Below are 19,958 nucleotides of genomic sequence, written 5' to 3'. Positions count from 1 at the left end.
ATTTTTTCTCTTTATAAATATACTCTTTATATATATATATATATATATATATATATATATATATATATATATATATATATATATATATATTAATTGAAGTGAAAAATTGCATCGTTGGATCATTAGAATTTTATAGTCATAATATATCAAATTAGTTATAATTGAATCGTTCAATCGTTAAAATAATAATTTCTAAGTCATGGTTAATTTAATACTTATTTTATCTTCGCTATAAATTAATATTAAACATAGTAATATCATCTTATTTTAGAATACATTAAATCACTAAATTATTTATGTAATATACTTATCAAAATTATCATTTTTTTCATTTCTTAAAAATATTTTAAGTAATGTACCGAAAAAGATGTATTTTAAATACACTTCAATTGAAAAATATAAATTAAATACAAGATAGTATATACTACACTTTTTTTCTTCTATAAATAATATACTAAACCTAAAGTATGTGTTTCTGAATATAGTTAAGAGCTTTGGTTTCTTTATTTTTAATTAATAGGGTGAAACAAAATAAAAGTTACACCATAGAATGAATATGCTACAATATTTATAAGTCGAAGAGCTCTTAAAGAAAATATAATAATTCAAACGAGTTAATATTAAAAGTTCTAATAAAAAAAATATATAAATAATTACATTAATATGTAAAATTCGTGAAAATTTCTTATATAATTACACTATGACGTTAAAATATAGTATGTCTTTTAAACTTATTGAACATTTTAGGACCCAACAAAAACTATAATAATTGTCTCTAAAATATTTATCAAACTTCATAATTTAAACCAACAAGAATTCTCATATTTTAATTTTAAAAATATATTTTTAATATAAATATTTATCAAATATTATTAGTACCAATTCAATAACAATTTTCCCTTTTCTTCTAAAATTTTAAAAAAAGTATAACTATATTTAAAAAAAAAATCATTTGTAAAAACGTTATATTCTAACTAAACCCCGTGCATCGTACCGGATAATATACCTAATTTAATATATGATACTAAGGTTAAACCTTTTACTTCATATGATTAGTTCTAATAGAATAAAATATCATTTACATTGCAACTTCTAGAGATAAGAACTCATTTTATTTAATATATGCTTGATTAAACACTTGAGAAAATAATTTTGGATTCGCATATACAACCTACCCTTCAAGCTCACATAACAGGCTTTAACAAAAAAATAAAAACTTGATTGGGGTTTTTGAAGAGATTGATCAAAAGGAGTGTAACAAAACCAATCATTTCATCAAATTGAAGGTTTCTCTTGATCTTCGTAAACCACTAAAGAGGGGAATGACTACAAAGGTCTATAATATAGATTTGTGGGTTGACTTTAAATATGAAAGACTTTCTAACTTTCGATTTGCCTATGGAAGCTTAGGGCACTAGCTAAATGAGTATGAATAGGTGGAGGACATTGATGAGGAAAGCTATAGAGACCTAGAGGCCAAAGAACAATCATATGGGCCTTGGCTGCAGGCATTCCCCCTCCAAAAAGTCACAAAGGAACTACAACAACAAAGAAAAAACACCAAATCAAGTACTTGTACAAATCCTTTTCCCATCTTCCAACAATAGCAAGTGCCTTAATTCCAAGGAAACGAAAGGTGGAGATGAGGAGGTAGAACAACAAAAAATTCCTAAAGTGCGGGAAGATAAACCTTTAGGGGTTTTGACCTCTATTGTTATTCACGAGGTTCTCGTTCCTCCCTTTCACACCATTGAAAATTAGAGAGTTTTTGCTTTATATGTGAGTCGAACTCGAGACCTATGGGTTACATAAAAAATCCATTGACTCTCACTACCAATTGATAGTGGTACTGAGAGTAAATAAATTATTGACTTAACCCCTAGGTCCTGGATTCGACTCCCTCAGAAGGCCAAAACTCCATAATTTCCAACGGAGGAAAAAGGGACACAAATATCATATGTACCAATGGCAAGGGGCTGTTACACACTTAACTAAGGTACAAACACTCTCCAATATGTCGAGAGAGTGATATAATATTTGAGAGATGTTGCGATATTATCCACCTTTGGTGTAGGAATTAAATCCGAGGGGAAAACAACAACCAAAAGTTGAAAGTAGGTTATGCAGAAATCCACCATAAGTGCTAAGGTCCAAAAAGGTCAACAGGCTTGTGTTGGAATTAAGCCAAAGGAATTTGGCTTAAGTTGCAATATATGAAGTTCTTATGGAATAAATAAAGGATTTGATAAAAAGAAGATGGATGATATTGAAATGCAAGATTGAAACAACAATCAGGAAATGCAAGATTGAAAAAAATTCACTTTTTATGATGATTTGATTATTATTTTGAGTCATACTTATGTATTTTCTCTAGAGTTGAGAATATTCAAACCTGAGGACGTTGAGAAGAAAATGTTTTACACTATAACTACAAAAGACATCTTATTGCAAAATCACACATCCTATTTTACAGTCCATGACATGTTGTCTCAAGTTGTCAAGAGGATGATCAAGCTCCTCTATCTTGTTCATTAAAAAATGGATATTTTCATATTGATGAATACGTCTTCATACAAAACACATGATGATTACCCAGATCGCAACAAACATTTCAGCAACATACTCTAACACCTTGGGACATGTGTCTAACAATTAAATGTGTCATTTATAACAATAAGGAGCCTTTCTAAGTCTATAAATACATGGTGCTTCAAGCTACAATCACTAAGAGATTACAATCAAACATATTTCACTTTCTTAAGTGCAAAACCTTCGAAGTTCTTTTCAATTATCAAGAAATGCACTATTGCTCTTTGTCATATATTTTAGGATCAAACTTTTGAGTATGTTCTTAGTTCAACTTATTTCAAATATAGTGTTGTGATCAGATCCAAAACAAATCATCATTATCATCTTATTGTATACATCATCAAGTTTGTCTAGTTGAGAGAAAACTTGAGTGATTTGTTTAAGCCTATTAAGGCTAAGAAAATACAAGTGTATAGTCAAGTTGATTAAATGAAGAAGATTAAATTGAGATGTTGCTCAACTTACAAGTGAAAATCTCAAAAGTTGTGATGACTAGATTAACCTACGTTGGGTGAATCATGGTATTTCTTTTGTGTTATTTCACTATCCTTTTATTTTATTATTCTGTTATTTTACTGAATCACACTATTATCAACTTGAAATATAATTTTGTTCTTAAACCTTCTCCAAACACGAGTAAGTTCGTCATACTGATCTAACATTCTCAAGTTTTATTTTAAGAAATAATATTAAAGCACATATTTTAAAGGGCCACAATTCAAATCCTCCATCTTTCTTATGACAATTATATTAACTTCACCAACTTCTTGTATAATGTTGCATGTACAGCTGGTTCTTATTATTTTTTCCAGCTTGACTCCAGTTTCAACTGGTGTTGCAGCATAGTTGCAAAACAACATCATGAATATCTTAAGTACATCAGTTGCATACTTCTTTTTGATGAAGGAATATACCATATTTTGTTGTTACAAATTCCAATTCTTGGAAATATGAAAGCTTTCCTAGATCTGTCATTTCAACCATGCTTATCAACTTCTGCTTAAATTTTTGAATTTCAAGCTTATTGTCACATGTCACAAGTAAATCATCTACATAGATGCAAATCAAAATCATTCCAGTGGCATTAGACTTCTTTACATAGACACCATGATTAGTTGAACACTTCACAAATGAAAGTTTTGCCAATAAATTATCAATAAGCTTATTCCAAGCTCTTGCAACTTATTTCAAGCCATACAAGACTTTGTTGAGTCTATAGACTTTGCTCTCCATTTCTTCTCTTCTCAAAATTAGGAGGTTGCTTTACATAAACCTCTTCTTCTAGTGTTTGATCCAATGCTTCTGGTTCAACTTCACCCATTAAAGAGAAGTTGTAATAGTTCTCCTTCCTCATTTATGACTAAGTTAGAAAATATCTCATAATCATTCAATCTTTGAGGTAATTTCCTGTCTTTATTTGATTTTCTTAATTAGACTTCATTCTACCTTCATCGTCAGTACTCAGTTCATCAACTCATGTATTCAGTTCCTGATCAACTTGATCAGGTCCAAGCTCAACTGTGATTGCACTGTCAGGTTTGTCCTCATTCTTGTCTTCCCATTTCTATTCAGTTTCCTCATCAAACATAACATCATTGCTTATGATAATGGTTCTTTGAGCTGGATCAAACACTTTATAAGCTCCAGTCACACGATAACATACAATTATCATAGGTTGAGCCCTATCAACAAGCTTCTTCGTATTGTGCTCAAGTACATGTTTATATCACAATGAACCAAAAATATTCAAGTGTTTCACAGTAGGCTTAAAGCTCTCCCATGCTTCTTTAGGTGTGATTCCATCAAGCTTCTTGGTTGGACTTCTATTGAGAATATAGGTTGTTGTTGACATTGCTTCAGCCCAAATCTTATATGGCAATTTCTTCTTAATGGTTTTATTCCTTCTTTCAGTTGTACCAATGTGTTGATGGGTATAAGGTGCTACTACAACATATACTATGCCTTTATCTTTGCATAATTTGTCAAATTCAATTGAAATTTACTCCCTTCCACCATAAGTTCTTATCATCTCAACGACACTTCCAAATTATTTTTCAACTAATAGTTTGACATCTTTAGAAATTTCAAACACTCCATTCTTCTTTTTCATTAATAAATCCATATTTTCTTTGTGGAATCATCAATGAAAGAAACAAAATACAAGTTACCTACTTGTGACTTAGCTTCAAACACACATATGAATGTATGATCTGCAACTACGTGGCAACTCTTGTGGGAATTGTGGATTTGTAATACTTTATGGGTTGTTTAGCTTCAAAACAACCTTCATAAACATGACTTGGAAATTGAATTAAAGGCAATCCTTTCACCATCAACTTCTTCTGCCATAGATTAAGACTCCTAAAATTAAGATGTCCAATCTTTTATGTCATTTTCACACTACTCCTTCAACTTTTGCACTGAAGCACATTTGTTCAAGTATGTTAATGCCAACCTTGGAAGTTCTATTCTTTCACACAAGAACTTTCAACATCAAGTTACTTCTTTCATAAAAAATCTCCATTTGACTATCTTTCATTTCATTGGAGTAGCCTTTCTCAAGTAATTGTCATAAGCTCAACAAATTACTTTTTATGTTAGGAACATATAGCACATCATTTATAATTGTGAGTACATCAATTATTTGTATAACGTCTCTTATATATATATATATCTAATACATATTTGACATTTTTCTTCTACATATACACTTAAATCTAATTAACATCATTTGTTCATTAAAATATTATTTATGAGATATTAATATATTAAGGATGTTTTAATAAATAACACATGTATCTAATATTAAAAAAAATAATATACATAGACAACAATTAAGTGATCGTTAATCTATATTCGAATACCATAATGTTCCAAAGTTTTGAAAGGAGGGAGTTACATTTTTCAATTATGTTCTATAAGGGAGTAAACACCTTAATCAATAATGCCATTATCTTGATAACTAGTGTGCATATAACTATCTATCTAGTTGCAGTGTATCCTCTTAAGTGTAACTTCTATTAGTTACTATAAATGTATATATGTATTTGCATTAACTGTTGGCTTTAGCACTTAATTATTTACACAATTTCAAATTAGATTGCAGTCATTAGATGAAAGCAAAAGCTCTAACCAAGTTCAAAATGTTAAACTAACAATTAATTTTTTTACATGAACATTGATATTATTTGTGGCATTCTAAAATTATTAATTAAAAATAAAAATAATATTAAATAAAATGTTTAGAGATAAAACAATTTTACAAAAGTATGATTTCTATGTAAGTTTCATTCCTCAAAACAGCATAACCGACTTGAATATTTTTGTTTACATTGAAAACTAAAGAACAGTGTGAGCCTTGAAAGGTCAAATATATAACTACCATATATACTTTACATTTGACAACAAATTTCAGTAAATGATACTTACTTCCTTATGGCAAACTATTAGAAAAGCTAGCTTAACATCACATTCAATCATAAATCATCAGAAAATTTCTAATACCAAGGTAACCAATTGACTAGGAAGCAACAATCAAATTCAAATATCCTTCTTTAATAATTAAGGAGCTGCAAGATAGTAGAAAGAAATGGTAAGCTTTATGTAAATCATCAAATGTTATGCAGTGAAGTTAATCATGCCAAACACACATATAGGGATAGAGTTAGAATAGAAGATCTTAGAATTTAATCATGCCAACAACAACAACAACCAAACTTTATCCTACTAAATAGAGTATAGGCATGCCAACAGGGCGGGGCATGTTTTGCCTTCTCCACCTCTGCACCTGCTCCCATTTCTTATAGGGTGTGAAATTTAGGTCTTCATCCTCGTCTGTGGCGGAGTTTGGGTTCCCCGTCCGCACCCATTCATACATATAAAATAAAAATTTTAAAGTCATATTAATTATAATTGCGAGGTGAATATCAAAACCCCAAAACCCATCCCCGTTCTCGAGTTTTAATTTCGGAGCAAACTCGCACCCAATCAAAGCGAGTTCTCTCCGTCCAAATCGGGACGGGTTTAAGTGGGTACTCTCAGGTGTGGATTTTGTTGCCATCCCTAATAAGGTTAGCTACATGGATCAAACGATGCTATAATATTTTGTTATATATTATAATACTATCTAACTCATTAATATTTAAGTATTTCTTTGTAGCTTATCTTTTAGTGTTTTTAGGTCTTCTTCTGTCTTTAGCGATTTGACTAGTCTTTATCCAATCTACTCTCCTTAAGAAAAAACTTACGAGAAATAAACCGCATGATATATCCAACAACTGGGATATCGTAGAGGAACACTTTGATAGACGACCAAAAACCACTGCAATAAAAAAACATCAATGATAAATTTTTGGCTAAATTACATTTGTGGTCCTTTAATTTAATTTCAGGTAACGTTTTAGTCCTTTATCTTTTTTTTTCCCGATTTAGTCCTTTATTCCTAAAAATATCAAATAAAGTATGAAAATATGAGTTTATTTAAAGATTTGCGTTACGAATTTGATGAAATTTGTTTTATATTGAAGAATATAATTAATTTTATGAGTTTTGATTGAATTTTTTTTTTTGAATTTTTGTATAAAAAGGATATCATTGTTGAAATTTTAAAACATAAAATATCAAATTGTCACTTAAAATTAAAATAAAGGACCAAGTCGGGAAAAAAAAAGATAAAGGACTAAAACGTTACCTGAAATTAAGTTAAGGGACCACGAATGTAATTTAGCCTAAATTTTTCATAGTCTAGTTGAGTTCAAGAAGGAAGTCATCAACTAACCTGAAGAGGAAAACACAACCGTATATTTCAAGTATTATACCAACTATTGGCCACCTCACAAAAAGGAAAAAGAGGCCAAGAAGAAATGTCGTAGAACCCTGCAAAAGAGGTAAATAATGCTATTTATCTCTCTATCAAATGCGTCATTATTCATCCGTAAAGAATTTAGAAAATTTATATCAAATTGGATAATGAAAGGAATGAATTAAGGATATGAGAAGTAGCAGAAGAACAAAGAATGAAAGATACAATAGACAAGAAACCTCAACCGACTCTTTGGAAGCATATTATATAATCATGAAGCTGAGAACTCTTGAAAAAAATGTATCATATTTTCAGCTTCATTAGAAGTCAACAAAAACAATTCTTCAATTCATCGGTACTAGTACTTTTCAAGTAACAATAATCGCCAGGGGTTATTGATTTCGAAAGACAATCGATATCAGGAAATAGCCACTAACAGGCAAGTGAACAAGTAGGAAATATTTTCCAACAAATAAATCGAAAACCAATTTATTTGTCCAAACTATCATTGTATCAAACAAAATGCAAATAGTATACAACAACAACCAAGCCTTATCCCCCTAAGCATGATCGATTACATGGATCAAACGACACCGTAACATTCTATCATATAGCTTATCACTTTCTAGTATTGTCGATGGTGGAATACGGTAGAAGACCAAAATTCCGCCTTATAAACACACCATTACAGCCTATGGTGCCGCCATGGCAGACATTCCTTCACAAATTGCCTGTGGTGGTTCTTCAAAAATCTGCGACGCCATGGCCGCCATTTAACAACAATTTCCAGCTCATTAATTTCTTGGTCTTTCTTAATAGTTTTTTTTAATAGTTTTCTATTTGACTATCATCCATTTGATCTAGTCTTCGCACTACATAATCTACAGGTCTTCTCTTGACATGCACACTTTTCAGCTCATTAATCTCTAGGTCTTTCTTAATAGTTTCTTTTATAGTCTTCCTAGGTCTTCCCCTACATCTAGCTATTTGACTATTCTCCATTTGATCTAGTCTTCTCACTACATAATCTACAGGTCTCCTCTTTACATGCACAAACCTTATATGCACAAAGATACCGCACAAAATAGAAGATAATCAATTCAATTCAAATTTCAATTAATAGACATGACAATGAGTCATTGCATTCCCATTAACACCAACATATAGTAAAGTATGGGAGAATTCGACGAAAAAAGAAATAATTGAGAGAAAAATTGAATTATTTAGAATTGATTCAATTAGAAAAATTGATACAATTTATATAGCGATCATAACTAAGCTAACAAATCTTAACTAACTTGAAGTCAGTATTAACAAACTTATAACTACCTATAACAAATTCCTAACAATATCTTACAAACCCTAAACCTAAATCATTTTGAAGACTAATATTATAAGAAATATCTGAATTGAATTCTATAACGTGTAATTTTCTATGCTGCAAATGGAATGCATTGACTAGTAAATTATATTAGTTTCCTTTTAAAAAATATCATGGTCTTTGAAGAGTGACACATACATGAAGAAACAAATTACACAAAACATAAAATTATTACCTCGGAGCTTAGCTTGGTTAGTGCAGAAGAAGAATGTAGAGTTTCGATTCGAAAACTCAAATGGAAAGGAAGCTTCAAACATAAACGACATTACTGGGCTGACAGGCCTTATATTTTGGCCCATGCGCCTTATGTTTTAGTTACTTTTGATTATTGTAGCTAAAATGATTTTTTACTCTGTATAATTTATTTATTATAATTCAAAATAAATAATTTAGAATAAAAAATAGCTTATTTATATAATTTAAAATAATTTTAATAAATAATAGTTTAAAATAATTTACATGAAGGAAAACATAATTACAAAAAGATCTCTAAACATTCGTCAAAATCAAATGACGTGTCTAAACAATATTGAACATTTGACAATGAGAAAGTAAATGCAGTAAAAATTTCTTATTTTCACCACCACCAACGCACAAAATATTTTGATCATTTAAGACACCACTATTTGTCAAGTTGTCTTTAATTGGAAGACAATTGTCCATGAGACGCCATACTACGAGTGTCACTTTAAGAGGAATTAATTTGTTTCAAATGAAGGCGCACGATGGAGAATCAACTATGCTATCATCCTTTGCCAGATATATACACGTCTTTGATTGAGTAATGATATCCAAAAACATGATACTAAGACCACTTGTCTACAACATTATCATGGACAACAAAATTTTCAAGAAATAATATACATTCCAAAACCAAGTTATCTTCTCATTCTTCTCTAATGCCAAGCTTCCCCATCAACCCCCACTCAAGAGCACACATCTCCACTACCAATTGCCAATCCAAACAGCCAACTAGATTTATAACACAAACGACATGCTTCCAGCCAAATATCACACCAAAAAGATGTGTCATTACGATTACCCACAATTCCTTTTAAATTATCAAAAAGTTAACTAACCATCTCAACTAACCCCCCCATCACACGCATAATTTAAATCATTCCACTAACTCAATCCCTAATTGATTTCTTAACCACAACATTTCTCTCTAAATCATATTTTTCTTTAATTTAAATCAGAGTTCCCGTGAATTAGCCACCAACCTCCACACACATATACCTTAAAGTGAAAAATTAAACAATCTCAATCTGCAAATACCTATCTCACTTTTTTCACGATCACAACACACCAACTCCCATTTCACCTAATAAATCTTCCTAGCATCCTCACGACCCCAACAAAATTTAAAAAGAGATTAAATGCGAGAGGTGATACTTGACGAAGATTACAAGAAAGAAAGATATGACAAAACATATTTGAGCAGGATCTGACGATCCTCCATAAATAAATTATGATTTTTCAAACTAAAGATTTGATGAATTCTATCAATCAAAGGATTCCATAACAACAACCTCTATATATTTCCACCAATAGACATACCCAAGTATTTAAATAGAAAAAATAACCCTACACTTTAGCACAAAGGTAACATCTTCCATCCATGTTTGATTCACATTAAGACCAACCAATATGCTCTTGTGAATGTTCACTTTTAGACCTAATATCAATTCTAAAAGTAAAAAATTGGATCTTACAGTTTTGATATTTTCCTTACATCTTTTCCCCCATAATGAACACGTCATCTGCAAATTAAAAATGGGAAACCCGAAAGTCTTCCTCAACTCCTACCTGAGCGCAGGAAAAAAACTATCATTTATTGAAGAGCACAACAAAAAATTAAGACCTTTAACAACTATTAAAAAACATGAAAGGAGAGAAATTATCCTTTTGTCTCAAACCACTACCTAAAATAAATTCATCTATTGAACTATCATTTGTGCATCAATTTAAATATGGTTGTAAAACTTACAATACAACTCGCATTTTATTTGATAAAATCCTTTTGCTCTTACAATAAAAAGTATCAAAGGGTTTTATACCAATTAGGGTGTAGATTTTTCTATAGGTAAGTCCTTATAAATTACAAAGTCATACAATCATATAGTACTAAAATCTTTATGATTTTTGAATTTAATAATTAGATACATATTTATTTAAAATATTTTGATTTCTCATTTTATATCATTTTACAAATTCCATCTGTAAAGAAAATGGTTGAAGATATATATATACATATCACATCATGGACAAATACATCCATATTATTCTAATATAACTTTTTTTTTTTTATCTCAAATTACAAGTTATTTTGATAATTTCACATAAATTAAGAAATATAGTAGTTTATTTTGAAGAGAAAAAAATTGAGAGTTACTTTACAAAATTATCATTCATTAATAATATATATAAATAAAAAATTAATAAAATTAAAAAAATAGAATAATCTTTGTAAGAAAAATGAAGAGAGTAATATATAGTATGACAAAAAAAGAAATAAGAAACACTAGCAGAACCAAATGAGACACAGGTCTGAACTAAGTCAAAATTTATCCCAATTTTTTCTTCGATTCATTTCTATCTATTGACTGTAATTATTTCATTTTATTTTAGCATCCAAACAAATCATTAAAATTGTTTTTCTTTTCCAACCTGAAAGCCTAAATATCTATTCTTATTTATTTTTTTTAACATATTCTTATAAGCTTTTGCATTTTTTTACTTTGCGTATCCAATTTTTGAAATATCTTCGTATTTTTTCTTTTTTAAAATATGTCATAACATTATATTCAATTTCATGGTTATATATATATATATATATATATATATATTTTTATTTATATATATATATATATATATATATATATATATATATATATATATATATATATATATATATATATATATATCCCTTAGTTTTGATATATAGAATACACTTAAATTAGGTAAATATAATTTTGATTTTTTGAAAATGTAGAATGCAGTCACTTTAATATTCAAACTTAAATTAATCTTTAAATTATTATATTAGTTACTTAAATATGCAATTTATTATTATAAAAATATCTAAAAGATATAATTTATTGTTAAAATAAGCTATAACTATTAAAACGTTAAAGATTAAACTAATAAGTGTTTTGATAATTAAATAATAAATTTAAATTTTTAACTACATAAAAGATTAAAGTAATAATACTTTATATTTTCATCTACTAAAATAATATGAAAATTTATTTGGACAATCCCATTATAGTTCAAAACTTCAAATTCATGGGCATGCTAGGGTAACATTCCTGGCGTCATGTAGCTGTTTTATGAGACATGATGCTATTTTTTTCCTCGTAATATGACTTTAGGTCAACATTGATTAGCATTTCCTATTCACGTGTTCATAATTTTCCCCTTAAATTTACTAAAAAAGTAGTGGAGAAAGAAAAAAAAGGAAAAAAAAAAGGAAAACACATAATCTTTGCACTTTCTCGAGTCTTTGTATTATTATTAATTTTTATATAGGTTGAGGATCGAGAATGGAGATATACTTTTGGAACTAGTTATATATATAAAAAATAGCTGTAAATATCAAATCAATGTGGAATATTGATTTAATTTTGTGGTTGGAATCTAACCTAAATTAAATCACACCTTTATTGTTTCGTCTATATCCAACACAACGTGTTTTCTACTAATTAATTGTTTTATATTTTTATTTCTATTTAATTAATATTTGCTAAAAAAATAAGAATGCACATCATGTTCATATTCTTGCATTTTGTGATCAACATTCTTTATGAATAATTAATATTTAACATCACTTTTATTTTAATACAATAAAAAAAATTATCATGTTTAATTTGCAAGAAGTAATGTTCTTACATATTTTAAATTTAGTTCTTTGAATTTTTAAGATTATCAATGTTATTAAATTGATTAAAATCAACTTGTTCTTTATGAATTTTGATTTTGTGAGAATAGACCGTATAAATTGAACTAAATTAAATTAACTATTTTTTATTGGTTATTTTTTCCTTCGCAAATTAAATCCAAAGCAAACTGAATATATAGCTAATAAAAGAAAGCTACTTTAAAATTTCAAGCTACTTTAACATTTCAAGTTCATACGGGACAGAGCCAAAATAATGGTAGTAATTAATTAGAACAAGTATGGAACTTTTAATTTTATATAAGCAAGAAAAAGTATATAATATGTATTTTCACATTCATATAATTAAGATTTCAATATATTTTTAGTCTATCTTTTAACATTCTAAATTTAGTTTCTATAAAATATAAATATAAATATAAGTTTTAGATTTATAAAATAAAAAAAATTAATTTCTATTAAATAATCATGCATGCAGTTTTAGTTAATATTATTAAGTTAATATATAATTTTGAATTTTGTTTGTAAATATATAAATTTCTATAAAAAAAAAAGTGAACTCCAAATTTGAATTATGAATTGATATTTTTGTTACTTTTATCTTAGATTCTTTAAATTTATAAAATTCATATTTATTTTATTTTAAATTATCTAAATTTTTGAAAAGAAACGTTATATAAATACTAATCATGTTCGTAAAAAATCACTTAAAAATTTAATAGTTAAAAGAATTATATTTCGTTTTAATTTTAATCAAAAACTGCTTGCCGTATAATTTTGTATAATTTTATAAAAATAAAAATTTGATAGAAACAAAAAAAATTATTGAAGTCAATAATTAAATTTTATGTTCTTTGTACGACTAAACGGTATTATGTTTGTACCCAAAAAAAATCGTTATTATGTTAAAGAGAACAAAATTTGCATTACCATTCACATTTAGATACTAAGTTAATCACATGGTTTGTGAGTACTAAGATCTGACAGTGTTTTGTCGCGTGAATGGGTGTCAATTGGGCCCACTACGAAGGAACATTTGTGACCATGGTTGGTCTCTTTTGTCACAATGTGTCATGTTTAAAATTTGTTATATGCTAAAATTTCACCACTATTTTATTGTGATGGAAAATATTAACCCCACTTTTTTCATTAAGTGTAACTCAGATGATAAAAAATTATGATATATTAGTGTAAGTTTGAATCTACAACACTCAACTTTTCCACAAGTAATGTGTGCATTGGATGAATCCTTTTTAAACGGGAGTCCACATCAATTGACAAAAACATTAAAAAAATAAAAATAATAAAAATAGGTGAATGAGATTGGGCCAAGCCTAACTTGATTAAATAAAAGGAGTAATTGATCTCTAAAATTAAAATTTTCTTTGATGTTTATTTCTTTTTCCTCTCTTTATGGTCTATTTAGAGAGAGAGATATGATATGGAAGGCTTCCGGCCAGCGTTGTATCAGGGCCTTGTTCTAGAAGAGGGGGTGCATATGGTATGAATATGATAAAGAGAGTGAGTAAGAAAGGAAACCACTTAATCATAGAAACAACCGAATCAAAGCAACCTGTTACCATCACGTCTTCAATATCTCTTCCAAAAACATGTAAAAAGACCGATTCCCATAAAATAGAGAACCTTATCGAATATACTTATGTTCCTGATGATATACAAATTGCTGAAACCATACCACCTCTTTTAAGTCCTTATAACATCTTTAAAAGACAAAGATCTTTCACCAGATCTATCAGAAACCTAATCACAACTAGCCGTCCTCACATGAAAGAATATGTACAATCTTCACGACTTGATCAGTGCAGCCTCAGAGCGACAAACCAAGAGCAGTATGTTGATTTAGAGATTTCACAGAATCTTATAAATCATTGGAAAAATGAAGGATACACAACCTTACACTTTGGAGCTATTAGATTAATCCTTTCTCTCCATGGAAGGAAGAATCTCCCTGTTTTCTGTAAGATAGCGTTGTTAGACTCTAGCTATCTTCACTATGAAAACACAGTCATCGAGACTGTCTTGACTTCATTGCATGCATGAAGCGTAGTCCTCACCATCTTCCCAAATTATAATGTAAGTCTCAATGATAGTACTCTTTCTACAAGATTGAAAATTCAAGTCCAAATCACTGGATCCGATCAAGTTCTAGAAGCCTTGTCTACAACTCTTCATCACCAAATAATCTACCACCTCCAAAATACCTCCATAGATTTACTACTCATAGGATGTTCTCCGGATTCGTTATTGGTAGTCACCAATAAAGAAGAAGAATCACCCTCTATTGTCCAAATCCCTAGAAAAATATCGAGAGAAGAATTAGCACAGCTAATTCCTCTTGAATGGATCACAACTTATGAAAAGATGCAACAATACAGAAGGCCGATCCAATCGCAAGAAGCAACTTTCAGAAGATCATCTGTTGACAAGACAGTCAAGACGATCTTCAAAAACCCAAACGAAGAAAGTAGCTCATCCTCTCAGATCTTCCACACTCTGATGATTCAACCAGTGCTCGAGGAAGACTGGTGTCCTATCCATGCGGTTACAACAGATGGAAAACCCGTTTATACAGATAAAATAGACGGACATTTCATTTGGGATGTAGATCCCAATAGGTGTGACCCAGACTGTGACTGCTGGATGCATGATGATAAGATGGATGAAGATGTCATCCACCCTAAGAGGAAAAAGAAAGGTAGGTGTAAGCCACCACCACCTCCACAAAGAAGGACTGATCCAGACAATGGTCCTTGGGTAGGAATCCGAAAAAGAGCTCCTCCTCTCCAGATTTACGAAGAAGCTCTTACGATCCTCAAAGAAGAAAACCTTATTCCACCAGATGACCCTGACCTTATCTCATGGTCTCCCTCAGATCACTATAAACCTTTAGACCCTCCAAAAAATATCAATCCAATCCCTTGTTTCATGTACTCAGCTTCTACATCAGAATATGACCAACAATTCCCTGCTCTAGAAAGGAAGGTAGACCCAATCACAAACAGGTCATCCAAACCTTTCATACAACCCAATGAAGTTCAACCTGATGGAAAACTCAAGCCTCTGACCCGGACGGAAGAAGTCCTAAATTGGCAATCAGAGAACATGATTGCTCAAAATGACACTCTCCAGAATTTAAATAGGAAGGTGAATAAAATTACAGAAAAAATAGAAGAAACAGATGATGATCTCAAAGTTCTATCTCAAAAAATGCAAAAGCATTACAAAACCTTGAAAACTCAAGTTTCTCAGTTGGATCATGACTTAAGAAGGATGTTGGAAGAAAGAACTTTTGGCCAAGATTTTGACCAAAAGGAAAGAGAAATCAGGAGGCTACAAAGCCAAGTAAAAGAGATTGATGATTTCTTGAGAGCTTCCAAAGAAGAAAAACTTAAACCCGTTGAAGATCCTTTCTTTAATCCTCCTAACTTTCCTTCCTATTTCTCACGACCAGAAAGACCCTCTCATTTCTATCCAACGTATGCTTCATCACCACCAGATTACGCTAAATACATACCATCAGCCTATAGACCAAAATTTGTCAGGACTGAGAAAGCTTCAACCTCCAGGTCTAAAGAAAAAACTACTTGCTTAAGTGTATCATCCTCTGATTCCCAGGATGTCCCTGAAACACCTCCTCCAAAATTCCAAAAAGAAGAAATCCCAGATAAAAGTTTCCAAGCCATGGCAATCACAGAGAACCAAAAATTCCCACAAGAAAATAATTCTCTTCCACAATTCTCAAAGAAAAAGGGTGAAGATTCCTCTTCCTTTGAAGAAAATGATTCTTCCAAAGATGCATCAACTGATGAAAGATATGAATCCTTTTCATCAACATCAGAACAAGAATCAGAGTCTGAAAGGAATTACGCGAACATCTCCAGAATTTTCATGGTGAATGTAAAGGAGGAAAGATCCATTTATGAAGACTCATTTGAATAAAATCCAGTGTCTGGGAAAACAAAAATAAACAATGGACCATGGTTCACGCTTGATGATATACCACCCAGTCTTTGGAGAAAGAGACTCCTTGAATTTGGAGCCTGGCTTGACACTCAAATGATGAAAACAGGTGCAGACACTTATAAGATCATTGAAGAATTTTGCTGTAGAATGACAGGCATGTTGAAAGAATGTATCATAATCTTGGTAGCTTCAAACAAGACGAATTACATAGATTGGTGAATACTGCTGCTGTCCTTGGAATTCTTCACAACGAATTCATTGGTGATATGGAGATTTTTGATAAAAAAAGCAGACAAGAGTTCTTTGAGATGAGATTTTGTTCCCTTAAATTCAAAGATCTTGAAAAACATTATCATAGAATGACCTAGAGGTATGATGTCCTCAATGGATTTACTGATCATAGTCTAAAGAATACATATATCTCCTCACTGCCTCAAGAACACCAGCTAGAAATCCATAGGATGATAGCAGCCGCTCAAAAAGATGTTAAAGCCTCGAGTCTCGGCCAGATACATCAAATAACACTAGAATCACTTGAAAAGCTATGTAGATTACACCAACATTTCTCAGAAATTGTACAACAAAAATCCAAATTCACCAAGGCATGCAAAAAGCCTTATCTGGAAATCAAGTGCAAAGATAACAAATGCAGCTGTTCAACAGGAAAGAAACATCATTGGCAAAAATACACCAAACCTTCTAAGATCTTCAAGAAGGTAAAGAAAAGGAAAGCTTTGAAGTTCTTTAAAAGGAAGCCATTTAGAGGGAAAAAAGAAAATCAACGATGTTTTGTTTGTGGAGAAAAGGGACATTTTTCTAAGAGATGTCCTAACAAGACCAACAAAGCCGCCAAGTTGATCAACTCCCTCCAACCTCTAGAAGGTGATCTAGAATCCTTGTATTCTGAACAAAGCTCTGCCAATGAAGAAACCATTTTCGCTCTTCAAAACTCCTCTTCAGATGACTTTTCTTCAGACGAAGCATCGTTCGCTGAATCATAAGATGATGGATGTTTTCCTATTTACTCATTCAAGGAAATAGGAAGCACTTTACCTACTCCTTCTCTCCCTTGTGTTGAGATCCATGTCCTCGCCTCAAATTTTCTCATTCAAAGAAAGTTATAGCCTATATGGATACTGGTGCACAAATCACAATGATGAACCCAAGCATTCTCCCTAGGAAGCATGGGTAAAACATGCTGCATACTTTGTAGCAGCAGATGGAATGACTTTTAGAACAGATTTGATGACAAAATAAAAAATTGAAATCAGATTCTTCCCCGAATGCATAGTTTGGACGAAGGTCATTGGTAGTAGCCTCCCAAACAAAGATATTGTTGTGGGAATGAATGTTTATTCAGCAGCAAATAGGCTTCAAATTCTCCCTACGGGAATCGAATTTAAGCGCGAATTTAAACCTTATTCAGAGATATTGAAGTTGTATTCCCTTTCTAAAGTTCTTGCTGGATATGAAGAAATCAAATCCAAACTGCTCAAACTATGTGCAGACAATCATGGACAATTCTCTCATCCAAAACCTTTATGGAAAAACAAAGACATTTTTGTCCAACTTCCCTTTAAGCTTAATGAGGATATCAATCCAACCAAAGCTACTAATCCATGAATGAGCCCATCAGATTTAGCTTTGGCTCGGGAAGAATGCAATCAGTTACTCAAACAAGGTCTGATAGAACCCACAAAATCCGAATGGGCTTGCCAAGCATTCTATGTGGGAAAGAGATCTGAAAAGTGAAGAGGAAAAAAGAGGTTGGTAATTGATTATAAACCTCTTAATCATTTTCTAAAAGATGATAAATTTCCCATTCCTAAAACCTCTTCATTAAACATCTTCCCCAAAGATGCTCAGATCTATTCCAAGTTTGATATGAAGTCGGGATTTTGTCAGTTGGGTGTTGATCCTAAGGATCGTTACAAAACGGCGTTCTGCATTCCTAATGCTCAATACCAATGGACAGTATTGCCATTTGGGCTTAAGGTAGCTCCCTCACTATTTCAAAAGGCCATGACTAGAATTTTTGAGCCCATTATTGATAGTATTCTCATCTACATCGATGATGTGTTGTTATTTTCGAAAGATGAAAAGGCTCATAAACAGTTATTGGGCCAAATTTTCCAAATAGCCCAAGATCATGGAATAATGCTATCTGAAAAGAAGAGCTAGTTAGCCCAAACGAAGATTGATTTTTTGGGAATGCATTTCTCTCTAGGAAAATACCAACCTCAACCTCACATTGCTCAAGAATTGTTAAAATTTCCAGATGAAAATCTCACTATTAAACAAATCCAGCAATTTCTTGGTATAATTAATTATATCAGGAATTTCATCCCAAAGCTTGCTAGATACACAAGTCCACTGTCACAATTGCTTAGGAAAAATCCTCCACCATGGGAACCAAAGCATACTGAAGCTGTCAAAGCCATGAAATGGATTGCACAAACTCCACCTGCCTTGAAGATTCTTGGAAATGGGAAAAGAATTCTACAAACTGATGACAGTGATCATTATTGGGGCGCAGTCTTGATAGAAGAAACTAATGGAGTAAAACATTATTGTGGTCATGCTAGTGGTCAATTCAAGGAGGCCGAAATCCAAAATTTTGACTTCCACCTGAGGGGTTATCAGTTTGAGGTCCAAATGGATAATTCTTCTTTCCCTGGGATTCTCAAGTTTAAGAATAAAATGCCTCTGGATCCCCAAACTTTTAGGCTCAAAGATTGGTTTTCGAGATATGATTTTACGGTAAAACATATCAAAGGAAATCAAAATTTGATTCCTGATATACTTTCCAGACCTATGAAGCCTATCCAGATTGTTACTAAAAAACACACATTTCCGTTGATTCTTATGATCAAATCACTACCAGCCCATGGCTCTACAATCAAAGATTTTCCTCCTGGAGTGGAATCGTCTTTCTTACCATCTAGACTCAAAGAGTATGCAAAAATAATCTTTTTTATTTTTTTATTTTATTTTATGGTGAAGATTATGAAAGAGATAAAAAGATTTCCAGACCACTCCCCTTTCCTTATAGACACACCCTTCTATTTACCATTCATGATAAACCCAAATTTTAAGTTTACTGAAAATCATTTATGGTATATCTGATGTGCAAATAGCTTGTATGTATGCATATCTATGTCCCAACTAAAGCAATCTACAAGCACTTGACAGATCCAAAGAATCACAACTCCTTGATTTGGACTGCACTTGGATGGTACTCTCCATTGGAATGGTGGAGAAAACAATTAGAACCGGTCTTAGATGAGGTCAACGGAACAAAATTA

Source organism: Cicer arietinum, chromosome 3, assembly GCF_000331145.2.
Source record: "Cicer arietinum cultivar CDC Frontier isolate Library 1 chromosome 3, Cicar.CDCFrontier_v2.0, whole genome shotgun sequence".
NCBI lineage: Eukaryota > Viridiplantae > Streptophyta > Magnoliopsida > Fabales > Fabaceae > Cicer > Cicer arietinum.
This window is presented reverse-complemented; position numbering follows the sequence as displayed.